This window comes from Pseudorca crassidens, chromosome 6 (genome assembly GCF_039906515.1).
Source record: "Pseudorca crassidens isolate mPseCra1 chromosome 6, mPseCra1.hap1, whole genome shotgun sequence".
In the NCBI taxonomy this organism is placed as follows: Eukaryota; Metazoa; Chordata; class Mammalia; order Artiodactyla; family Delphinidae; genus Pseudorca; species Pseudorca crassidens.
Window position 1 is genome coordinate 80,144,986 of NC_090301.1, and position 26,392 is coordinate 80,171,377.

The window sequence follows — 26,392 nt, forward strand, 5'->3', positions numbered from 1 at the left end:
TCCTTAGTTTCCTCCACCTTGTTACTAGCACATTTTCAGTGGCTTCCTGAAAAACAGTTGCATGCAAAGTAAATTTTTGAGATACTGCATATCTGAAAACATTTCTATTTCTGCCTTCCCACTTGATAGCTTAGCTGAGTACAGTATTCTAGGTTGTAAATTACTTTCCCTCAGGATTTTTACACAGTGCTCTACTGTTCTCTAGGTTTCAATGTTTCTGTTGAAAAGCTGCTAATACTTGAACTATGTGGTATGATTCTCTCCTCTCCCCTCTCCTTCTATGCCTCTTCTCCTGCTCCCCCTCCCTTTCTCAAATCTTTATGGATTTATTTTCTTCATCTATGGTGTTGTGAAATTTCATGATTTATTTCTCCAGTATTGGTATTATTCTAATGGATTCTTTTTTCTGAGCTCCCTATGAATTTTTTCAGTCTGAAAACTTATGTCCATCACTTTTAGGAAATGTATTACTTTATTCATATTTTTCCCCACTTTTTGTTCTGTTCTCTTCTTTGGAACTCATATTATACAGTTGTAGTATCTTTTCAAAAAATATTATTTTCCTAACTTTTCCTCCAATTTTTCACCTTTTTGTCTTTTGATGTTACTTCTGGGAAGACTGCCTAAAATATGTATTCCAAACATCATACTGACTTTAAAGTTTCTAGTATTCTCTTTTTAGTTTAAAAGCATTCTTTCTTGTTCAAGGGATGCTCCCTTGTGAATGTACCCTGTTCTTGTTTCAAATGCAATGCCTTATCTTACTGAGACCTTTACCTGTAGCTTTTTTGTTTTTTAAGTTTTATTCTCTTTCGTTTATCAGATTTGCTTTCTCTGACTCTCCCCTGTCTACTTGTTCATTTTGGTCTTTGCCTACTATATTAGGGATTTTCAATGTGTGGTTTTCCCTGGCCAGCAATTTATATTTAAGAGTGAGATCCTAAAACTCTGTCTGGGAAAAAAAAAAGGAAAAGCTGTGGATTGATGGCTCTTACCATGAGTGATAAAATGGAGACCATGCTATTTCAGTTGAGAAGCCCTAATGAGAGTTTTGTAAACCTTTTGTTTTGAGCCAGTCTTTTGAGCCCAGAAAAGGAACTCCCTAGGTTACTTCTAAATTGTGCTGCCATCAGCATTCTGAGAGCCAAAATGGAAAAGAGGGCTGGAAGTCTCCCAGTACATAATATAGACTTTCACTTAATCTTCTTGTTTCCAATTCAGGGCCACACCCTGTGCTTAGATTTTCCTTGCTCTCCCTGAGTTAAGAGTCTCCCTAGATCAACTTTGTGAGAAATGAAAACTTCATTTCCTCTACTGGGTGGGACTTGGGATTTCAGCCTGGTTATGAAGATTTGGGAAGGTGATCAGGGAGTCTAGATGCTCCTTAGATAGAGCTTTCCACCAGTCTTCCCCATTTTGGCCTCATCTCCTAAGCCCAATGTAGAAGTATCTGGTACACCAAACTCCTAACACTTTGGTATTATGTAGGTAAATTGGTTGTCTTGTTTTTGTATCTCCTCAATAAATTCCACCTTCTCAAGTCTAGTTAACAAAATACTTACCTAGATTTCCATTTTCCAAGTGAATATATATCCTTTTTCTCGTATAAATATGTTTCATACAGAGTTGGACATATTTACACTAAAATTAGTTGTTTATCTAAAATTGAAATTTAACTGGGTATCCTATATTTTATCCAGTACCCAAGCATGGTGAAAAGCAGAGAATGGAAGTGTTAGGAGTGCTGAAATTCTCACTGTACAAGATGGACAATAAACAGATGGTATCTGAGGAGGAGGCAAGATGGAGGTGTGAGAAGACATGGAGTTAGCATCTCCCCACAACTAGGGCCCCTTCCGGCTGCTGGTGGGGGACTCTGACGCCCAAGGAGATGGGAGGAACCCCAGAGTGAACCGCTTGCGGGATCTTGGTTCATGAGCCCAGGGTCAGGCGGGAGGTCCTGCAGTGGGAGCTCCGAGTCCAAACCACTGGATTAACAGAGAACCTCAGACCTCAGGGAATATTCATCAGAGTGAGGTCTCACAGAGGTCCTCATCTCAGCACCAAGACCCAGCTCTATCCAATAGCCTACAAACTCCAGTGTTGGAAGCCTCAGGCCAAACAACCAGTAAAACAGGAACAAAATCCCACTAATTAAAAAAAAAAAAAAAAATGAGATGGCAAAAAAAATATGTCACAGATGAAGGAGCAAGGTAAAAACCTACAAGACCAAATAAATGAAGAGGAAATAGGCAATCTACCTGAAAAAGAATTCAGAGTAATGGTAGTAAAGATAATCCAGAATCTCGGAAATAGAACGGAAGCATGGATTGAGAAAATACAAGAAATGTTTAACAGAGATCTAGAAGAACTAAAGACCAAACAAACAGAGATGAACAATGCAATAACTGAAATGGAACATACACTAGGAGGAATGAATAACAGAATAACTGAGGCAGAAGAACGAAAAAGTGAGCTGGAAGACAAAATGGTGGAAATAACTGCTGAGGAGAAGAACAAAGAAAAAAGAATGAAAAGAATTGAAGACAATCTAAGAGACCTCTGAGACGACACTGAATGCACCAACATTCGAATTACATGGGTCCCAGAAGAAGAAGAGAAAAGGAAAGGGTCTGAGAAAATATTTGAAGAGATTATAGTGGAAAACTTCCCTAACATGGGAAATGAAAGAGTCACTCAAGTTCAGGAAGCATAGAGAGTTCCACACAGGATAAACCCTAGGAAAAACACACCAAGACACATATTAATCAAACTAACAAAAATTAAATTCAAAGAAAAAATAATAAAAGCAGCAAGGGAAAAACAAAAAATAACATACAAAGGAATCCCCATAAGGTTATCAGCTGATTTTCCAGTGGAAACTCTGCAGGCCAGAAGGGAGTGGCAGGATATACTTAAAGTGATGAAAGAGAAAAACCTACCACCAAGATTACTCAGCAAGGATCTCATTCAGATTCGATGGAGAAGTCAAAAGCTTTTCAGACAAGCAAAAGCTAAGAGAATTCAGCACCACCAAACTAGCTTTACAACAAATGCTAAAGAAACTTCTCTAAGGGGGAAACACAAGAGAAGAAAAAGATCCACAAAAACAAACTCAGAGCAATTAAGAAAATGGTAACAGGAACATACATATTGATAATAACCTTGAATGTAAATGGATTAAATGCCCCAACAAAAAGACAGAGACTGGCTGAATGGACACAAAACAAGACCCATATATATGCTGTCTACAAGAGACCCACTTCAGACCCAGGGACACATACAGACTGAAAGTGAAGGGATGGAAAAAGATATTCCATGCAAATGGAAATCACAAGAAAGCTGGAGTAGCAATACTCATATCTGATAAAATAGACTTTAAAATAAAGACTGTTACAAGAGGTAAGGAGGGACACTACATAACGATCAAAGGATCAATCCAAGAAGAAGATATAACAATTGTAAATGTTTATGCATCCAACATAGGAGCACCTCAATACATAAGGCAAATGCTAACAACCATGAAGGGAGAAATCGACAGTAACACAATAATAGTATGGGACATTAATACCCCACTTACACCAATGGACAGATCATCAAAACAGAAAATAAATAAGGAAACACAAGCTTTAAATGACACAATAGACCAGAGAGATCTAATTGATATTTATACAAAATTCCACCCAAAAGTGACAGAATACACTTTCATCTCAAGTGCACATGGAACATTCTCCAGGATAGATCACATCTTGGATCACAAATCAAGCCTTGGAAAATTTAAGAAAATTGAAATTGTATCAAGCATCTTTTCTGACCACAACGCTATGAGACTGGAAATCAATTACAGGCAAAAAAGTGTAAAAAACACAAATACATGGAGGCAAACAGTGAACTACTAAGTAACCAAGAGATCACTGAAGATATCAAAGAAGAAATTAAAAAATACATAGAAACAAATGACAACGAAAACATGAAGACCCAAAACACATGGGACACAGCAAAATCAGATCTAAGAGGGAAGTTTATAGCAATTCAATCTCACCTCAAGAAACAAGAAAAATCTCAAATAAAAAATCTAACCTTACACTTAAAACAACTAGAGAAAGAAGAACAAAGAAAACCCAAAGTCAGTAGAAGGAAAGAAATCATAAAGATCAGAGCAGAAATAAATGAAATAGAAATGAAGAAAACAATAGCAGAGATCAATAAAGCTAAAAGCTGGTTCTTTGAGAAGATAAACAAAATTGGTAAGTCCTTAGCCAGACTCATCAAGAAAAAAAGGGAGAGGACACAAATCAATAAAATTAGAAATGTAAAAGGAGAAATCACAACTGACACTGCAGAAATTCAAAGGATTACAAGAGAGTACTACAAACAACTATATGCCAATAAAATGGACAACCACAAAGAAATGGACAAATTCTTAGAAAGGTACAATTTTCCAGGACAGAACCAGGAAGAATTAGAAAATATAAACAGAGCTAACACAACTAATGAAATTGAAACCATAATTAAAAATCTTCAAACAAACAAAAGTCCAGGACCAGAGAGCTTCACAGGCAAACTCTATCAAACATTTAGAGAAGAGTTAACATTGATCCTTCTCAAACTCTTCCAAAAAATTGCAGAGGGAGAAACACTACCAAATTCATTCTGTGAAGTGACCATCACCCTGATACCACAACCAGAAAAAGATGTCACAAAAAAAGAAAATTATAACCCAATAACACTGATGAACATAGATGCAAAAATTCTGAACAAAATACTAGCAAACAGAATCCAACAGCACATTAAAAGGATCATACACCATGACCAAGTGGGATTTATCCCAGGGATGCAAGGATTCTTCAATATATGCAAATCAATCTATGTGATACACAATCTATGTGATACATTAAGTAATAAAAACCATATGATCATCTGAAGAGATGCAGAAAAAGCTTTTGACAAAATTCAACACCGATTTATGATAAAAACTCTCCAGAAAATGGGCATAGAGGGAACCTACCTCAAAATAATAAAGGTCATATATGACAAGCCCACAACAAGCATCATACTCAATGGTGAAAAACTGAAAGCATTTCCACTAAGATCAGGAACAAGACAAGGATGTCCACTCTTGCCACTCTTATACAACATAGTTTTAGAAGTCCTAGCCACAGCAATCAGAGAAGAAAGAGAAATAAAAGGAATACAAATTGGAAAAGAAGAAGTAAAACTGCCACTGTTTGCCAATGACATGATACCATACATAGAAAATCCTAAAGATGCCACCAGAAAACTACTAGAACTAATCAGTGAATTTGGTAAGGTCGTAGTATACAAAATTAATACACAGAAAACTCTGGCATTCCTATACACCAACAATGAAAAGTCAGAAAGAGAATTAAGGAAACACTCCCATTTACCATTTCAACAAAAAGAATAAAATACTTAGGAATGAATCTGCCTAAGGAGGCAAAAGACTTGTACCCAGAAAACTATAAAACACTGATGAAAGAAATCAAAGATGACATAAATAGATGGAGAAACATACCTGTTCTTGGACTGGAAGAATCAATATTGTGAAAATACTATACTACCCAAAGCAATCTACAGATTCAATGCAATCCCTATCAAACTACCAATGGCATTCTTCACAGAATTAGAACAAAAAAATCTTACAATTCGTATGGAAACACAAAAGACCCCCGAATAGCCAAAGCAATCTTGAGAAAGAAAAAAACAGAGTTGGATGAATCAGGCTCCCTGACTTCAAACTATACCACAAAGCTACAGCAATCAAGACAGTATGGTACTGGCACAAAAACAGAAATATAGATCAATAGTACAGGATAGAATGCCCAGAGATAAACCCACGCACATATGGCCCCTAATTTATAACAAAGGAGGCAAGAACATACAATGGAGAAAAGACAGCCTCTTCAATAAGTGGTGCTGGGGAAACCGGACATGTAAAAGAATGAAATTAGAACACTCCCTAGCAACATACACAAAAATAAACTCAAAATGGATTAAAGCCCTAAATGTAAGATGAGACGCTATAAAACTTTTAGAGGAAAACATAGAAAAAACACTCTTTGATGTAAACCACAGCAAGATCTTTTTTGACCCACCTCCTAGAGTAACAGAAATGAAAACAAAACAAAAATAAACAAATGGGACTTAATTAAACTTAAAAGCTTTTGCACAGCAAAGGAAACCATAAACAAGACAAAAAGACAACCCTCAGAATGGGAGAAAGTATTTGCAAATTAAACAACAGACAAAGGATTAATCTCTAAAATATACAAACAGCTCATGGAGCTCAATATTAAAAAAAAAAAATCCAGTTAAAAAATGGGCAGAAAACCTAAACAGACATTTTACCAAGGAAGATACACAGATGGCCTAGAGGCACATGAAAAGATGCTCAACATCACTAATTATTAGAGAAATGCAAATCAAAACTACAATGAGCTATCACCTCATGCTGATCAGAATGGCCATTATCAAAAAAGCTAGAAACAATAAGTGCTGGAAAGGGTGTGGTGAAAAGGGAACCCTCCTGCACTGTTGGTGGGAATGTAAATTGATACAACCACTATGGAAAACAGTACGGAGGTTCCTTAAAAAACTAAAAATAGAACTACCATACGACACAGCAATCCCACTACTGGGCATATACCCTGAGAAAACCGTAATTCAAAATAGTTATGTACCACAATGTTCATTGCAGCACTATTTACAATAGCGAGGACATGGAACCAACCTAAATGTCCGACAGATGAATGGATAAAGAAGTTGTGGCACATATATACAATGGCATATTACTGAGCCATAAAAAGAAACGAAATTGAGTTATTTGTAGAGAGGTGCATGGACCTAGAGTCTGTCATACAGAGTGAAGTAAGTCAGAAAGAGAAAAGCAAATATCGTATGCTAAGGCATATATATGGAATCTAAAAAAAAAAAAAAAAAAAAATGGTACTGATGCACCTAGTTGCAGGGCAGGAACAAAGAGGTAGACATAGAGAATGAACTTGATGACATGGGGTGGGAGGGTGAAGCTGGGGTGAAGTGAGAGTAGCATCGACATATATACACTACCGAATGTAAAATAGTTGGCTGGTGGGAAGCAGCAGCATAGCACAGGGAGATAGACTCGCTGCTTTGCGATGACCTAGAGGGGTGGGATAGGGAGGATGGGAGGGAGGCTCAAGAGGGAGGGGATATGGGGACATATGTATGCATATGGCTGATTCGCTTTGTTGTACGACAGAAACTAACATGGTATTGTGAAGCAATTATACTCCAATTAAGATCTATTTTTTTAAAAAAAGAGAGAGATGGTATCTGAATTTGATAGAACAGGAAATTGATTTGGGTTTTTTTTGTTTTTTTTTTTGCAGTACGCGGGCCTCTCACTGCTGTGGCCTCTCCCGTTGCGGAGCGCAGGCTCAGCGGCCATGGCTCATGGGCCCAGCCGCTCCGCGGCATGCGGGATCTTCCCGGACCGCGGCACGAAGCCGCGTCCCCTGCATTGGCAGGCGGACTCTCAACCACTGCACTACCAGGGAAGCCCACGAAATTGATATTTTTAATATAATATTTAGATTTTCAAAAGTAGCTAATAAAGTTATTAATCCACAACTTTTTTAGTTGGAGAGGGTAGGTTGTGAGAAGTAGTGTGAATAAAATCTTCAGCTATTATAGCAGAAAACTGCTAATGTCTAAAGTTGGGAAATAAGAAAAGCAGTCCAACATTAAGGCAATCACCAAAAGACCTAAAAGCAGGAATGACTGAATATGGTTGTTCCGAGGCTCGGGGAAGCCCGTTGCAATGACATGTGGAGAAGATTATGGATTTTCAATATTAGCCTTGTAGTACCTTTTGCTTTCTAATACATGTTTTACTTAAATTAAATATTCTTAATTCATTTTAAGAAATACCTTAAGTGAATATGTATACTTCGAATATGGTGTTTATTATTATAAAGTAGTAAAAGTATTATGCTTATAATAAACATATACAGCCTTGACCTATGAACACTTCACACACATTTTAAATTTTGAAAAGTCAGAGTCAGAATAGCTTAAGTTTCAAAGAAAGAAGTCTATTGGAGAAATTAGATTTTCTCTTTTCCTAGTAAGAAGAGACTTTTTCTTTCCCTTGGGAAAATGCTGAATATGAAAGCAAAACTCCCAGCAGGTGATAATAATCTTGCTTTCATGAAAGAGCAGTCAAGAAAAACACATTCATATGTCTACTTCCAAAGTTTACTGCAGTTATTGTCAGATATCTGAGCAATGTTCCCATTTTTCATAATGATTAAATAAGTAATTGTTTCATGAGTCTTCATCTTGGGGTTTACTATAATCTAGGTTTCATGAATAAGCATGCTAATGTGTCTGATTAATTTCCATCTAGCAGTAATTTTAGTTAATAAGAGTGATAAAGGCAATACACAGAAAATGTAACATTCCTGTAATTACTAACTAAAGTTATGAATATAAAAATATGCAGTTTCCAAAATAGAGAAGGATGAAAAATAATAGAGGAGAATAGATCTAATACATTTGCATAGTAATATTTAACAAACCTGATGTATAATGTCTGGTCAGTGAATCCACTTCAAGTCAAACTGCTTGACCTCACACATACAAAATACTGTTGTAGCATTCATGTTCAATACCTTAGGGTCTCTGATTGAGTTTCTCTGGTAATAAAATAGAATTACTCCATACCCACTACACACCATGATCTTACAAGTAATTGACACTTCCTAGAGATAAAAGCATATTTTTTATGGACATATAAATATATGGTGAAAGTCATATCTACAAAATATTTAAGCCAATTTCCACGAAGTACACATAAAATCTACCCTAATTCCATGCTGAATACTTAATCTTCCCAGTTGTACTTAACAAACGCACACCTCACTGAAAAAAAAGAAATGATAGCAGTGCTGCAGCTACAACAGAAGTCAGGATTTGAATGAATTACTTATGCTTAAGGTTTTTTTTCTACTTAAGATTCATAATATACTTTACCTTATTTTACAACAGAAAAAGAAATTATGGCTCAATTTACTAAAATAATTATAATCATAATCACATCTGTTCTTGAAGACTGTCAAATATCTCCAGAGTGCACTGCATACATTTCCTTTACTAGATTCCCTCTTTTATGAGTTAATTAAATAATTTCACAGCATTATTGTACAAGGATTCTTCATGGCATACTGTTTGTACAGAACATTCCTTTTAATAGCTCTATTCTTCAAACAGATGTTCATTTAAATTTTTTTTTACAGATTTTATTGGAAGAACAATTAGTGCATTTACCCTACTATGTTGTCACCTTTCTTTGGATTTGGATTTTGAAGCAGCTCTATGTCTCTTGTGGAAAGCCTAATGTGATCAAAAATTTTAAAGGGAGGGAAAAAAAAACCCAAAAAACACTCTTTAGCAAATGTCTCAGGTCAGTGAACAAGGATATCAGAGCAAATTATCCGCAAATGATGGCTACTCAAAGCTACCTTGGTATTAGAGAACAAAGTCATTAAGAACTTTTCTCAAAGGCACAGAAAAATAAAAATACATGATGGCATACTTCTCCACTCTAGTCATTTTGCTTTTATGAATTTTTACTTAGGCCTCCAAGCAGACTGGATTGGTTATAAACCACAGTAAAAATGACAGATTAAAGAGAAAGAAATGGATGCAAGACCCCTGTAAGTTTATTTATCAAAATACAACAAAATCAGTCATTCCCCAAGACTTATTTTCCTAAGAAAGTGACACTGCCCAGTGTTATGAATTGGCTTATCTGACCTAAACATTTTAAAGGAAAGATATGCCATCTACCTTGTATCCTGAGGAGGAAATTTCCTTCCCTGCTTGACTCAAATCAAGTTTTACAGGGTTTGAGTCTCTGGCCAGGTTTGCTTTATGCAACTCTCTCAATGGATTTATCTCTTCTCTCTCTTAGCTATTGCAAAGAGTCAGTTGGGTTCAACAATGTAGATGCTGCATCTCATGTGAAGAAGGGCTATTTTGTTTTCCTTCGTCAATAATCTCACTGCAGTGAAATCAGAATCACACTCTTTTACTGTAATTTAAATAAACAGTGGCACAGAAACATGTTTTACCCTTGTTTTTGAACTATAGATTAATAAATTATGAACATCTATTTACGACCTTGAAAGTATAATGTGCATTCACTTGGGTGGAAATACAGTGTCAAGAAAAATGAGGAACCACAATGTTTTCAGAGCTTTTCTTCTATTTCTTGTTTATTTCTTTCTTTTTCTTTTAACCAGAATTTGGTCCTATGAGAATAAAACCTGGAAAGTTGAGGCATCACTAGGAATTTAAAACATGCTCACAAAATGAGCACCTCATTTTTAGGTTAAAAAACGTGCAAAATATTAATTACTGGAAAGTTTTAGAACAATTGCTCCATAATGTCCCAGTCTCCTCTGCGAATACAGCAGAGTTTAAGAAACAAATCTTGAATTGTTTCTTTACCTAGACCTAAGATCTCTGAACAGGAATGGTCTCTAGGAGCATCATTTTAAAACAAGCTTATGAGATACCATTTTGGGAAAGAAGAGTGGAATGATTAAGATCCTCAGATGCATTGGGAGGGCATTTCTCACTGCCATGTTAATTGTGTGGACTTGGCAGTGAGTGATGGTAGAATGGAAAGTATATGACAGTTGCCAGAAGCTGAGCACTCCAGTCATTGCAAAGGGACTCCATGTAGGCACTGTTTAGAATGGCAGTAATTTGAAAGCCACCTAAAATGTTCAGGTGAAGGTGTTTTTTAAAATGAATTTTAATATAGCTATGTAATAAAATGCTCTTTGGACATCAAAAATGATATATATTTTTACTTAGTAGCACTGAAGAATGATTACAATGTAAATCCTTAAGAGAAAAAAATAAGTTAAAAAAAAACCATATGCAAATCACAAACTCATCTATGTACACATTTATATGAGCACCTGCTGTCCATACTAAACAACTTAGTTCTTATTGTATTTACTTATCTAATCTTTCCCCTTACTTTCTACTAAACAATATTTGTTTAACACTACAGTGGTCACGGTGGGAGTTTGCAGCCACATACATAAACATAAACGCTGAGCTTGTAGGTCAAGTGTTGGGTTATATTATTACACTGTTACTTTTGTGTTTCATCTGAACTCCTTTTTGAAGTACAAATATTCATCCAGAAAGGTGCACGAATCATACCTGAATATGGTGACGAATTTTTACTGCTGAACATATCTCAGTAACTATCACCCACATCAAGAAAAAACTTCCAACCTCATTCCTGTCTCCGCTACTACTTCCACCCAAGCTTAACCACTATCTGACTTAGAATACTTTGTCTTGCTTCTTTGGATCAATACTACTTTTTGTGATATTCATCTATGTTTTTGCACTTAGCTATAGTTCATTTATTCTCATAGCTGTATAATGTTTCATTTTATAAACATACCACAGTCTACATACCCACTCTCCTATTAATGGGTTGTTTCTAGTATATAACTTTTAAAAAGAGTGCTGCTATGAACGTAATTGTCACACTGACTGATATCTCAATGTTAACCCACTCTTAAATCACTACAATAAGCCCCATTAAAAATGGGATAGATAGATAGATGATAGATAGATAGGTAGTGTGTGCCATGGATTTATGGATAATACAAAAAGTAATCTGTATTATTTTTCCTAATTTTTAGGGACATTCACGTGTATGTTTGGTCACTAATTTTTCTTTTTTGTAGTGTCCTGATCAGATTTTGATATCAAGGTTGTGGTGGCTTCATAAAATATGTTCAGAAATGTTCCTCTTCCTCTATACTCTGGAACAGTTTTTGCAAGCTCACTCTTATTATAAATATTAAGAAGCATTTATGAGGAAGCCATTTGGTCTTGGAGTTTTCTTGTGGGAAGTTTTAGTAACAATATACTCAATGTCCTCAAAACATATATGATCATTTAGACTGTATCACTTTTAGTAAGTTGTTTTTCATAAGATTTTCCCATTTCTTCTACAAGGTAGATGCCTAAAGTCTTCTCAATATTGCCTTTCTAAATGTTTTTATTATCTATATTATCAACCACCTTTCTTTTTTTTTCTTTTTTTTTTTTTGCTGTACACGGGCATCTCACTGTTGTGGCCTCTCCCGTTGCAGAGCACAGGCTCCGGACGCGCAGGCTCAGCGGCCATGGCTCAGGGGCCCAGCCGCTCCGCAGCATGTGGGATCTTCCCAGACCGGGGCACGAACCCGTGTCCCCTGCATCGGCAGGCGGACTCTCAACCACTGTGCCACCAGGGAAGGCCTCAACCACCTTTCTAATCTCTGACACTGGTCGTATTTTTTTTCTCTGGGTCAGTTTTGTTAAAGGTTTATCACTTTTATTAGTATTTTCAATAAATCAAATTTGGTTTGTTGATTTTCTCTATTTTATGTTTGTTTCCTTTTTCATTGATTCCTAATCTTATTTTTAGAAGTTCCTTCTTTTCCTTTCTTTGGTTTTGATTTGTTCTTTTCCTGTGTTCTTGAGATGAAAGCTTACATAATTCATTTTCAGCCTTACTTCAAATACAAATATAAATACTGCTTTTTATATAATTTGTGTTTATCTTGGATTTTAGCTAGTAAATTTTAACTACAAAAATAAGAATAATATTAACATTAGGTGACACAATAGCTGATATTTCACTGAGCTGTACAACAAATGTTTATTGAATGTCTGCCACATGCCAGGAGCTGGGGACACAGTGGTGAATGACACACATACCACATCCTCACGGAGCTTATATTAATGGGGGACAGCAGATAATAGTCACAAAAACAAAAACATACTTATTATACGCCAACTATTGTTAAATGGTTGTGACTTTTGTTTTAAAAGTAAAAAGGATCAGGATAAACACTAGGATGACAGAAGAAAAAAAAACGTTTAATACTATAAATATGCTAGAAGATAGGCATTATTATCTGCATTTTACAAAGAAGACAACTAAGTCACAAAGACCAAGTGAACAAGTTTATAACCAACAGATGGACGGAGTCTCCAAATATCGTATTTTTTCCACTTTACCAAGACTTCTTTCAGAGAGTCAGGCACTCTGTTAGGGGGTTCATCCCTCCATCCTATTTTAGGCACATATAGTCTATGACTCAAAGATAGCTATAAACAGCAGAGAACGGCAGGTATTTCCAATGAAGGTTTTAACAATTCAACTGGTCTTTGGTAATGAGACTAACATTCAAGGTTTGATCTGCAGAATCAAATGGTTATTACTGGAGGACATTAAGAGATTATTTTATTTGCTCCTATTATTTATGAATTGATCACAAGCAGGATGGGAGACAACTGTGTAAATGATTAGCATAAAGCTACAAGAGAAACAAACAAAGGGAACACAAAGCACATGCCTTAGAGAGCAACTGTATCTTTGCAGAAAAATTCACATTACATAAATGAGCATTTCTTCCAGCCTCAAAATTGAAAATATTGTTGTCAGACATCCCTTTTCCTTCTTTCCTAAATGGTTACTTATTTCAAGTTCCTTTTTATGCGTTCCCTAGTAAAGCCTCACAAATAAACAAAAGACACTGTATGAGCTCCATCTATAAACAAGCTCCTAGCAGGAATCTCAGCTGTTCTGTTGTTTGTTTCCCTTTGCTTCACTGCTCCTGGCTGACCTGCAGACAGCCAGCCCGGCTTTGCCTTCAGCAAGAGACTAAACAAAGAAATCCCAGGATCCAAACTGTTCAAAAGATTTTCTGCAAATACTTCAGGGCCAGTGAATTTTCAAAACCTGTGCCTTTGGCTTTAAAATTAAGAAGGGCCAGGATGAACACCAAACTGGATGCTGTAGGGCTGGGACAGAATGACAGTGACTGAAGAGAGACAGCCTCCTCCGGAGAGGTTCTGAAATGAGAGGGAGATCTCTACTGTGAGGAACATTTGCCAAAGGAAAGGTCAGATTTGGTGCTTCTTGGGCATACACATGTTCACCTCTGTCAGATTCCCATTCCAGAGGTAACTAACCTAATCTGACAAATCACACCAATGGCCAACACCCAGCTTCTGCTCTGACCGTTTTAGTTTCCGTGCAGTGAATGTTGTTTAAAAACCATCAGCCTGACAGAGGAAATGTGCCTGATTCACACTCCCCTAATACCCCAGCAAATAACACACCCGCTGTGGGAGAGAAAACGCATTCACACTTCCTTATCAGATTAAGGCCCCCAAATGCTCCTAATTAGCTAAAATCAATTGATGTGACAGCAAAATGAATGTATTTATACTGTCAGCTAAAGGTACAGTCAGAGAAGTGTCTAATATATAAAGAAGCTACTGGAGTTGCTTAAAGCTGTTAATAAAGGTTTGGGGCTGAGTGGATTTTATCAGTGACACGGAGAATCTGATGGAGATTTATCTCAGAAGTAGATATCCTAGGGCGTTAGAGTACTTCTAATTGTGATTATTCATTAAAATTGGGGGGGGGACATGCAGTTAATCAATAATGGTCATGTAGACCTTGGTGGTTAGTTGCAACCACACATATAAATGCACATATACTTCCAAATAGAAGAGGTGCTTCAGACTGTCATTAGTAGGCTCTTTATGAGTTAGTTATATTTACTGTGAAGCTTTCATGGGTAGTGATTCTTTAACAAACTTTTCCTTTTTCCTCTTTTAGGACTATGCTCAGTTGAAAACTTGAGACAGAAGAGTGGTACTTGCCAAATAACTCAGGTTGGGGGTCTGAGAATTACCTTGTTTCCATTCCTCTCCAACTATAGTGTTTTGATTCTAAGAATACTGGGTGAATTAGGTAGCTTGAGAGAATTGCCTTACTGACAACATAATAGATTATTAACAGAGAAATGCCCACATTGTGACAATTAGTTAAAGCAATCTGAAAGAATAATAATTACACATACCATGACCTCCTTCTATTCTAGACAGAATAGTTTTCTTTTGTAACTGGACCTCTGGGCAAGTTATACAACAAAGGTCAGCAGCTCCTCTAATTACAGCTGATTCTCACTGAAATCATCTTCCTCGAAGATTCCATTTGATTTCTCTCCATATCGGTGGACACAATGGGTATCATGGGCTCCCCTGTGTGTGGATGGTATGTTCGTTTACTTAGTGAAGTGTCTGGAGGCCTCTACTGGTATTTAGGAAAATATCAACTGATAGAACAATGATCTTAAAAGGATTCTAAGCAGAGGAATCTCCTTTACATGTCACGTGTTTAAAACTTCATTTCTACATTTTTTAGCACTCTTTCAGTACTGTAAACACTGGTAAGCTGATTATTATCATTTCCCAATGTCACCTTTTCCAAGTGCACTGTGTGACCACATACACTGTGTTCTCCTCTGTCTGGCAAATGCCATCCTGTCCTGCCCATCCTAGCTGCACTAAGTTATCTTCCTGAAGATTATTTTTTCACCCTCTGTCAATTTATATCATGTCTGAACTCACTGTTCTCTGGAGATTAGGGCAGATTTTCCATCAAACCAGCTGTTTGTCTTTTTTGTTTTTTTAAGGAAAAGCAAAACAGTTTCTTCATAAATTAATGGTGTCCACATCAGATGGGGGTAAAAATCAGCTTCTGTTTCATATCTATTGTATTTCTAGTCTGGTAAAATGACAAACACATAAAACAGTGAGAAGGTGTCAGCAGGAGAAATGGGCGAGAGACAATAAAATCTGGAACAGAGAAGTGATTATAAAATTATTTCTAAAACATACAGGAAGAAAGAAGGTGATTACCATTAACTGTGACTTGGCTATATGACATGCTCTTTTAGGAATTTCCTCAAAAATACCAATAATATGAACATTTTCTTTACAAATTCAACAGCTTATGAAATTCTTTGTCGTATTTATAATACATAACCCCAGTATTCTTCCACCAGTGAAAGAAGAGCAAAGAAAAAGGGGAAAATAGAATCAAATAACACAAGTAGCAATCTTAATGGCTATACAGGCATCTATTTCAAAACTGAACCCAGGCAACTCTTGAAATATAGGCAAGGGAGATAATCCTGTGGGTTAAACTGCCACATGTCTTAGGTCTAGTTCCCTAAACAACTGATTCTGACCAGGATTTTTCTGTGAGTTATTTTTTAAGGGAGTGCTCTCAGGAGAGACCAGTAGAAGAGACAGAAGCAAGATGAGAAAGCAGAGAAGCTAAGCAAGGAATTGATTTCTGGTGTACCTAGCCTTACTCTGACTTGGTAAGATCACACCAGGCTGCTATCTCCCTCCTGGAGGCAAGGCAGTGGGTATTTGGTACCCCTACCATTCAAGAAATGCCCATGGAACTCAGGTCCCCTTTGGATGAGGTGACTCCAGGTTCCCAAAGGATTTCAGGGTAAGTCATTATCATCAGCAACCACAGCAGCCTTCAAAGGGCTCCCCCAGGTGCTGAGAGAGACATCCACAGAGTCTGCTACACTATGTGATGCTTTTACGGCATTTATTGAGAACCAGTGTTCATGCTCATATTAAACAGTTTTGTGACTGCCTGCTAAATGTAAAGGCTAATGAGACCCTTTAGGGAATGAAGACCGTGAAAGGAGTCAGAACAAGTCTCCCCAAAATGTGTCACTTTGCATGTGGACTATTTTGAGCTGAAGGCAATCAAGACCCAGCAGATTCAAGAAAAACTTTTGCCTCTCCCTTAACTGCCTAAAAGAATTTAGATAGACGGCCTGGTCCAGGAAGAGAACTATCACCAGAGATAACTACAAAGACTATGGGGTAGGTGTGGTAAGCTGGGGGGAGCTCAGCTGGGCCTGGAGGTCAAATTCCTCTCTGTGTCCACTGTCTCTGCACAACATGGCTACCGTCTGCTCACCAAACATTTGCTCTTCCCATCTTCCTGTGAATTGCCTTTCTCCTCTTTGAAGTCCCAGACTCCTGCCCGTTTTCCTGAGCTCAGAACGACATATAAGCCTCAACTGCTTGACTTATATGTAACTAAATTTGTTTTTCTCCTGTTAACCTGTCCTATGTTAATTTGATTATTACAACAGCCAGAGAACAAAAAAGCGTAGAGAAAAATTTTTCCCTCCCCTATAATACGCATATAGAAGATAAATTGTAATTATCTTGACGATTCCACCAATCATCTCTACAATCCCATTTTTCTATAAGATGATGAATAACAAAAATCAATCTTTCTAATAATTAAATGAAAACAGTAGGGTTTTCTTTTAATAAAGAATATAAAATACAATCTTCTTTAAGTATAAGAAATACAAAATTCTATCCATTAATGTTAGGCATACAGCTATACTTTCAGCCAAAAAATGGATTTTTAGGTGGTAGATGATATTTGGGGTAGCTTTTACTCTTTTCCAAAGATTTCAGAATATTCTAATTCCATTCTAATTTTACTGTCTTTTCATGTAGAAAAATGAGAATATTGGTTTTTATGGAATTTTAAGGTTAATAGAATTTATGGTATTTTAATTTGGTGCAAAAAGAAAGCTGAGATTTCACTTATATCACTGAAGCTCTGACAAGCAGATGTGGTAACTCACAGAAGCAGAAAAATGACACTCATTCATTTCATAGTCACTTATTTATCTTCCAATGGTTGAACATTTATCACTTTAGATAATGCTGCAAAGGGTTTCTAAATACACCCTCACAGTGTCTTAAATGTTGTATGAATCTGCACTGTTCAGAGCATGATGTCCACCTCTGCTGAACATTCTTCTAAATGGACACTAGGCCATCCTGACTGTAGTTCAAGACAAGATCATGGGTTGTGAGTTCAAGTATACCTAGAATTTAGTACACACTCTCTATTGATTAGCTGTGTGATCTTCAATATAACACTTAATCCCTCCAAGCTGGAACTTCATCCTCTATTAAAAAAAAAAAAGTTATGTATGGATAACATGCAGAGTTATTACAAAGATTAAACTGTATATTTGATAAAGATAGCACATATAACACCTTATCCTCTGCTCAAATACCACAAAGAGACAGCAAATACACTTACTAAAGATCCAAAAATAATTTGAAAACAAAGAATTTAATTGGTAAGCACAAAATTTTGAACAACTCTTGAAAAACAGAAAGCTCTCAAGCCTCAGTTATCTTGAAAATCCAGTCTGAGAGAACACCAAGAGTTAGCAGATGGAAGGAACAGGGAAGGTCCTGTTCCTTTTCCTGAAAGAAAAGTTCCTCCTCTCAGCCTTACTATTAAAATACTTGAGAAAGTCCATAGAGTGCAAAGTTTCAATTGTAGCTTATTTTGTGATAATGCTCTCATTCAGGTTATATTTTACTGTCACTTAACCTTGCATTTGAGATCCTACTAAATATCTGACACATTTCAAGGCATAGAATGGAGATGGAAAACACAGTTCTTGAAAGATGGAAACATTTCAAATAAAGTTGTATCAGAAAAGAGTAGCCCTGAAAACATTAATACTATTAAAATTACCTAAAAATTTTAAAATTCGCGTTAATCTTTTTATGAGACAAGGAAAACAAGTTAAAAATTTGAAACATATGGAAGATTCATGTTCTATTTATCAGATAATCTTATACCTAGTTTTTTTTTTAATAAAAATTAGTTTCTAGCAATTGCCTGATTTAAATACCAAATTTAAGGCGTTACTGCATTTAAGGAATTGCATTATGTGAAAATAGTCCAAGAGAAAGAGATAGCAGAATCTCGTGATGCCAGAGCCAGGGTCAAAGACTCATTATTTGCATTCTTTTTTTCTTCAAACCCCATATTTCTTCTAATAATAAGGACTTATTTTCTCTTTTTCCATCCTCCTTAGAGAAACTAAACATTTAACAACCATCCTTTATAAAAAGCTTTCACTTGCTTAAAGATGCAAATTAATTACCACTACTTTGCATAACTGGTTTACAATCATTTAGGAAAGTTCAACCAGCTGGGGAAAAAATAGGAACAAGTTTAAGTATGTACCATGTTTGCATTCTTCATGATCACTAAAGTGCTCCACTAGGGGAAAAAAACTTTTAAAAAATTGGTGTAGAAATGATAGGTAGAAGATTTCCTATAAATTTTTTATTTTTTATACTCAATATTTTGTAGTAACCTATAAAGGAAAAGAATCTGAAAAAGAATATATATATATACACACACACACACACACATATATAACTGAATCACTTTGCTGTATTCCTGAAACTAACACAACATTGTATATCAACTATACTTCAGTAAAAAAAGTTTTAGTTTTTTTATTTCAAGTTTTTTATTTAAGTGAACTACTTGAATATTTATCCTTAAAGATATGATCACAGTTTAATGCTGTAACATTTAATTACCTTCATTTTGGGGCCACCATAAATCAAAAGATTGTAATTCAAAGGTATACTAATTTATTCTTGACCTTGAAGTTAATTACTAACCATCAGAGTCTATAATTATTGTTGGCAAGGTGGGAATGTATCAAAAGAAGACCTGCTGAAACAAGAAATAGAAATGAGGTTTGTGGGCACTAAGAAAGTCTAGAAAAGTTGGCAAATATATAACCAAGTAATACTAAATAATAGTAAGTAACTAAGTAATACTAAAACACTAATATCAAAACCTGACAAAGAAATAATAAGAAAAAATAAACTGTAGAACCAATATCCCTAATGAAAATGCATGCAAAAATTCTAAATAAAATTTTAGAAATTTAATCCAACAAATCTAAAAAGTATAATGCATCATGACTAAGTGGGGTTTGGGCTAGAAATACAAAGTTAGTTTAAAATGCAAAAATTAATCAAAGTACTTCAGCAGATTAACAAACTAACAAAAAAAAAACATCATCATCTCAACAGATGTAGAAAAACACTTGACAAAATTCAACACACATGACTAATAAAAAACTCCCAACAAACGAGGAATAGAAATGAACTTCCTAAACGTGACATAGAGCATTTACGAAAAATCAACAGCTAACATTTTATTTAGTTTAAGATCATGACCCATGAAAGAAAAAGGAAATGGTAACTTGGATCTCATAAATTTTTAAAAGGTAGGCTCTTCAAAAGATACAGTTGGTGACTTCCAGTTTGGCCCAAGATAAATTAGCTTCTTCAGTCCTTGATCCAATCTCTTACCATCCACATAACACAGAAGACAACTGTACATGGGCTCTGAAGGTGAGAAGAAAAAAGCAGAATGTGTGGGGATCCTGGGACTTGAGGTGGGTTCCCTGAAGCCTCTAACCCAGAACTGCTAACAAGTATAGACCCCCACCACACACAGAAAATTCCCAGGAAAAGCCTATTCCTCCTAGTCAAAATACCAGGAAAAGGATGGCCTAACAGAACAGAAAACATTTTTGGCAATATGTACCCTACTCAAACCAAACACCAAAAGAAAATCCACCCCTCCACACACACTTCCAAAATTTCAGTTGGACCAAGAAGGGAGCTGATCTTTAACCCCCATGTCCTCCACCACTTCACCGCTCTCACCCCCTGCACAGGGACATCAGACAATGGTACTTCAATCTCCCCACCCAGTGGTGCCAGCAGGGCCAATCAGGGAGGGATTCTTCCACCACCCACCTGTCTAAAGCAGGCAAAATTCTGATTCCCCTGCCAGGTTAGTGTCTGCATAGCTCTATGGGGAGTCGATCTTCATCTCCTGCCCAACAAAAGCAGAGGATGCTTTGATTGCCCTGCCCAGGTAGCATCAGTGGGGTCTAGATTTAATGAGAAGTGAGTCTCATCATCACTCTTCTTCATATCCCCACTCCACTGTCAGTGGGGCCCAACAGAGAGCTGACATCAAGAGGTGGAAAGAGGTGATGGGAAGAAGGTGGCACTAGTCCCCTGGTGTCAGCTGGGCCCTCTCAGGGGAAAAACTCAGTCTGAGCTAATGCCCCACATGCTCAGGTAAGGTGTCAGGGGACCCAAGGGAGGAACTGAACTTCCACCCCACCCATTTGGCACAAAGCAGTGTGAATCAGTGCCCCACATTTGCACAGTGCTAAGTTGAATATACATACCCACCCAGCCCTTGTGCTTCACCTCAACAGGAGAATTCATGCTAAAAAAGATGAAACAGAATCCAGAGTTTTATAATATAATATCCAAAATATCCAGGATACTCGAATATCACTATTACCCCAAAAACCAGAAAAATCACAACCAGAATAAGAAAAGACAACCAACAGATGACAAGATGAAATGAACCAGACATTGGGATTATCTGATAAGGCTTTTAAAGCCACCAACATAAAAATATCTCAAAAAGCAGTTACAAAAAAGAACCAAATGAAAATTATAGAACTATAAAATATAGTCACTGATTTTTTTTTAACTTGCTGGATGCACTCAATAGTAGAGTACAGATGACAGATGATAGAATCAGTGAACTTGAGGACAGATCAATAAAATTTACCCAACCTGAACAACAGTGAGAAAATAAACTGAAAGTAAAATAACAATGTATTGGGGACTTATGGGATAATAACAAAAACCCTAACATTCATATCATCGGAGTCCCAGAAAGAGAAAAGAGAGAGAATGGAATTGAAAAAAAGTATTCAAATAAAATAATGACAGAAAACGCCCCAAATTTGGAAAAGACATAAACTTATAGATTTAAAAAGGCTGAGAAAACCTCAGGTAGGAGAAACCCAAAGGGATTCATTCTGAGACATATCATCATTAAACTTCTGAAAACTAAAGACAAAGAAATTTTTAAGTGACACATGACTTGTAAAAGAACAGCAATTTGAATAAATGATTTCTCACTGGAAACCATTAAGCCAGAAAAAAGTGGCACATATTTTTTCAAGAATTGTCAATCATGAATTTTATATCTGGTAAAAATACCCTTCAGGGATTAAAGAGAACTGAAGACATTCTTATGTGAAGAAAAACTAAGAGAATTTATCACTAGTAAATCTACCCTTGAAGAATTGTTAATGGAAGTTCTCTAAACACAAACTAAATGATTAAAGAAGGCTTGGCACTTCGGGAAAGAAAGAAGAACTTTGGAACAGGTAAAAATAGAGGTATAAATATAATAACAAATATAATAGAGTATCCTCATGAATTTAGTAAATTATATTTGATGATTGAAGTAAAAATTATAACACCACTCGACGGGGTGCTTGACATATAGAGAAAAACTTTTTAAAAATTAGAGAAACAAAGGGAATTAAATGGAAGTAACATTTCTACACTTCACTTGAAGTGATACAACACCGATACCCGTTGACTGCTTTAAGTTACGTATGTATACTATAATACCTAGATAAACTACTAAGAAAGCTATACAACGTGATATACTTAAAAACACTATAAACGAAGCCCCCAAAATGTTTATGGAGCTTCTAGGAAGGCAATAAAAGAGAAACAGAGGAATAAGAGACAGAAGAAACAAACAGAAAACAAAGACATGTTGAGAGAAAGAAGGCAAACATAAAACTATGTATACAATATGATTCAATCATGAATGAATCACGAAGTATACATATTTAAGGTATTTTCTTATTCTCAAGAATAAGAAAAACTAAGCTATTGTGATAGCAATCAGAGTATTGGTTACCTTTGTGGGGAGAGCACTGTATGGACTAGAAAGGGCTAAGAGAAAGCCTTCCCGGGTAAACAGAATGTTCTATATTTTGACCTGGGTACAGTTGTGTGTGTGTGTAAATTCATTGAGGTATAGACTTAAGACTCATCCACTTTACTTCATGTAGGGTGTAATAGAGTAAAAAAGATTAAAAATTTTAAAGATGTAAAAATTTTAAAAATAATATACTTGCCACAGTTTATATCTAATCAAGAGATAGAAGCCACACAGTGATTTAAACAGGAAAGTTTAATAAGAAGGATGGTTACACTATATAAAAGAGTCACTATAAAATATAATAAAACTTTATATGGTACCCTAGATCTGAGGGACATTATGCAAGGAAAGACAATCTTGGAAGAGGACCCTCTCCCGAAAGCTGAGGTTCTCCCCAAGGCTGGGTTTTGATGACATCATTAGAGAAGGTATAGCTGAACCCACTGGATGGCAAAGAAGTGGACTGGTTTGCGAGGCCAGAGCTGGTCTGCACTCCTGAGCAAGCAGGAAGCAGCCCTCTGGAGCCCAAGCAGGTTCGTGAGCCACAGCTGGTGGCCAGCATGTGGGCACAAGTTAAGAGTGGAGCACCTGTGGGGGAGGCGGCCTGAGCATGAGGTGTCCCTGTTGGGAAAGTGGCAAGAGACAAACTTGAGGGTGGTGCGTGAGCCAAGAGAATCGGGGCACTGGGATGGGCAAGAGGACTGCAGAGCAGGATGTCCGTATTGAAAAGACCATGTGAAGGTGACCACTGGCCACACCAGGGCTGCACTGCGAGACCACCAAGGAACAGTGCATTCTGAACACATGGCTAGACAGACCACCACCAGATGTCCTCACACCCACACCAGTGACCCACTGTGCTACGGCTGGAAACACAGGGGTGCCCCTTTCTCCTGCACTGTCCCTCTGTCACCCTCTGCTAAGAACCCTTAACCTCATATGAGCTCGTTCTAAAGCAGAAATGCTTAAAGGAGCTCCACCCATCATTACAGAGCAGGTATTGAAGAGTGAATTTGGAGCTGATAGGCAATAAACTGATAACTGGCAAAATATTTACCATAAAAATAATAAAAATAAATGAAATCTATCATGAAAACAGTAAATGAGATAATGAATGTAAAGCACCTGGCACAAGGCCAAGCATCATAGTGTAAATACTGCATAAACTCATTATTATTAATGCTGTTCTGATGATTATGACAATTTAATTTCAAATGTATGTCCCTTTGGGAAATAGGATAGAAGTAGACCAACAAGAAAAAGCTTTCCTTTCATCCTTTGTATCGTGTTTCATTAATTGTTAAAGTAACAAATATCCATTGTAAAAATTTTAAGTTAGGTAGAACTGTATTGAGTGAAAAATGGAAAATCTTTTACATCCCACCATCAATCCTCCTCCCCTTCCCAGAGGTAACCATAGCTAGCAGTCCTTTGTCTATATATTTAAGTTATACTAATTATTAACAATACTTAACACTTTATAATACTAATATGTATTAGGTACTACTCTAAGTTCTTTGCAAGTGTACTTCTATGTAATCCTCCCAACAGCCCTACATTGTTGGTTTTATTGTTATTCTTCCTTAATAGATGAAGAAATTGAGTCACTGACATTTATACAAAGACTAAGGACAAAGAGATAGGAGAAGCATAAGAACATTTCCAGCAGTAAGTAGAGCAGGTTAAAAGGCCATGAGAAGATGGCAATTGAGCAAAGACTTGAAGAGGTGATGGATTTAGCCGGGTGGGTAATTAGGAAAAAGGGCTCCAGCAGAGGGAACCCCCAGAGCTCAGGCCCCGAGCACTCAGGTGATGTCTGGGAACGTGAAGGAGAGCAGAGTGGCTGGAGCTGAGAGGGAAGAGTGGTCCTTTGGCAGATGCCAGTCCGTGAACTGGTCTGCAAAATCCTTAGTGCAGACATGGGGGGTAAGTATTTAGAAACTTTTGTAGCAGTTTGACAGAGGAATTTTAGGTGTACTGAGTCAAATAATGCAAAATTAGGGCTTACGTTTCTATATCTATTTTTCATGTTTTTAAATTTTACTTTTTGGTAATTTTTTTTTCACATTTTACAAAAGTTTTGGTCCATGATGGATACAAATATTTTTTTGTTTTTTTTTTTTTTGGTTGGTTGCTTGCTTTTTTTAATCATCTTCCACCACAGATAGTCATGATACCTGAGGATTCTGTTAAGATGCAAATTCTTATTCAGAAGGTCTGGAGCAGGGTCTGAAAATTCTGTATTCCTAATAAGCTCTCAGGTTCTGCTGATGCGTCTAGTCCAAGGAGTAGGAGATTTAAGGGTCACTCTGGGGCTGGGCTGAGAATAGGCAGTAGGAGAGTTAAGGGAGAAGCAGGAAAACTAGTTAGAAACTCAGGCAAAAGATGATGGAGCTTCTGATTAGAGTGGCAACCATGGTGGTGGTAAGAAGTGGTCAAACCGTAGGTTTACATCTGAAAAGTAGAGACAAAAGGATTTCCAGACGTATAGGGTGTGGAGTGTGAGAAGAGAGAAGACAGGGATGACTGTAAGGTTTGCAGCATAAACAAAGGAAGAAATTGGGTCATGAAGCTAGAGAGTGGATGGGCTGGCAACAGCGCCTGAGCCGGTAACTTTCATCACAGCCACTTTCTAGAAATGGTCCACACTGGTGGAAAATAGCCAGAAGACAGATTTACCTTTTGGATCCTTCTCTCTACAAAAACAAACACAATAAGCCACGATATGTACAACTACACTTTTAATTCTCCCGATCAACAACGGGCAGCAGCAACAAGGGGCTTGAAAATCACTAAAACCAAAAATGTAGGGACAGAACAAGTGACGCAATTGAATAAGATACAGTGACCTGTTAACACATCTGATGAATCAGAAAAGCAAGTGGACCAAATAATCCTGGCCTGAATTTTCTGAGTCTCTCAGGAGTCTTTATCATCAAGACTCACCAGTGTTCTCTGCGAGGGAGATGGTTAATTAGATTTTACAGTAAAAGATATGAATGAATCAACACTGTTGATGCCTTGCTAATGAATCATGAGGTCTGACTGAATGACATATACTGTGCCAGGTGTGTGTGTGTTGGGTGGGGGGGTGTTGTTTGTGAGTTGCTAGGAAAAATGGTGCCTGGAATGTCATGCACTGTTAACAAAGGTGAACTCTGGGGAAGGGAGTGAGGCTGACAGAAGAGAAAGGGATAGGAAGGTGGGGTGACATCCTCTTCATAAGATATACCTTTGATTTATTTGAAGTATTTTATAACATATTACTTCTATAAGTTTCTGGACAAGATAAAGAAGGGAAAAATACTTGTTGGTCTCTCTACCTTCCTAACTCAACTTAAGAAAAATATAACATGGCCTCCTCAGTAAATCTAACATTTTCCTAAAACATTTTGCTTACAGGTATCGAGACAGAAATTTCCTTGAGTGATACACTACTATACAGATTAAATCACTAAAACCCTTCCAAATATATACAACGTTTCCCTCTTCTCTTTATCTTATCTTTATCTCTATCAAACATCAACTCCCAAAACAGTGAATATAAAAAGGCAAGTGGAACTTGAGAACGTTAAAATGGCACCAATATTTCTTCAGGCAGCAAAAACAAGGAAGCTGAAAGCATTCATGAACAACCATGAAGTCATCCCGTTGTAGTATTTTTACCTAAGTCAAACTACACTTTTACTGTAATAAAGCTTTGTGCTGCATCCCCAAATATTCTCTACAACTATTTAGTTTTTAAAGCTTATTAGTATCACCTCTGTCTCCTTATTT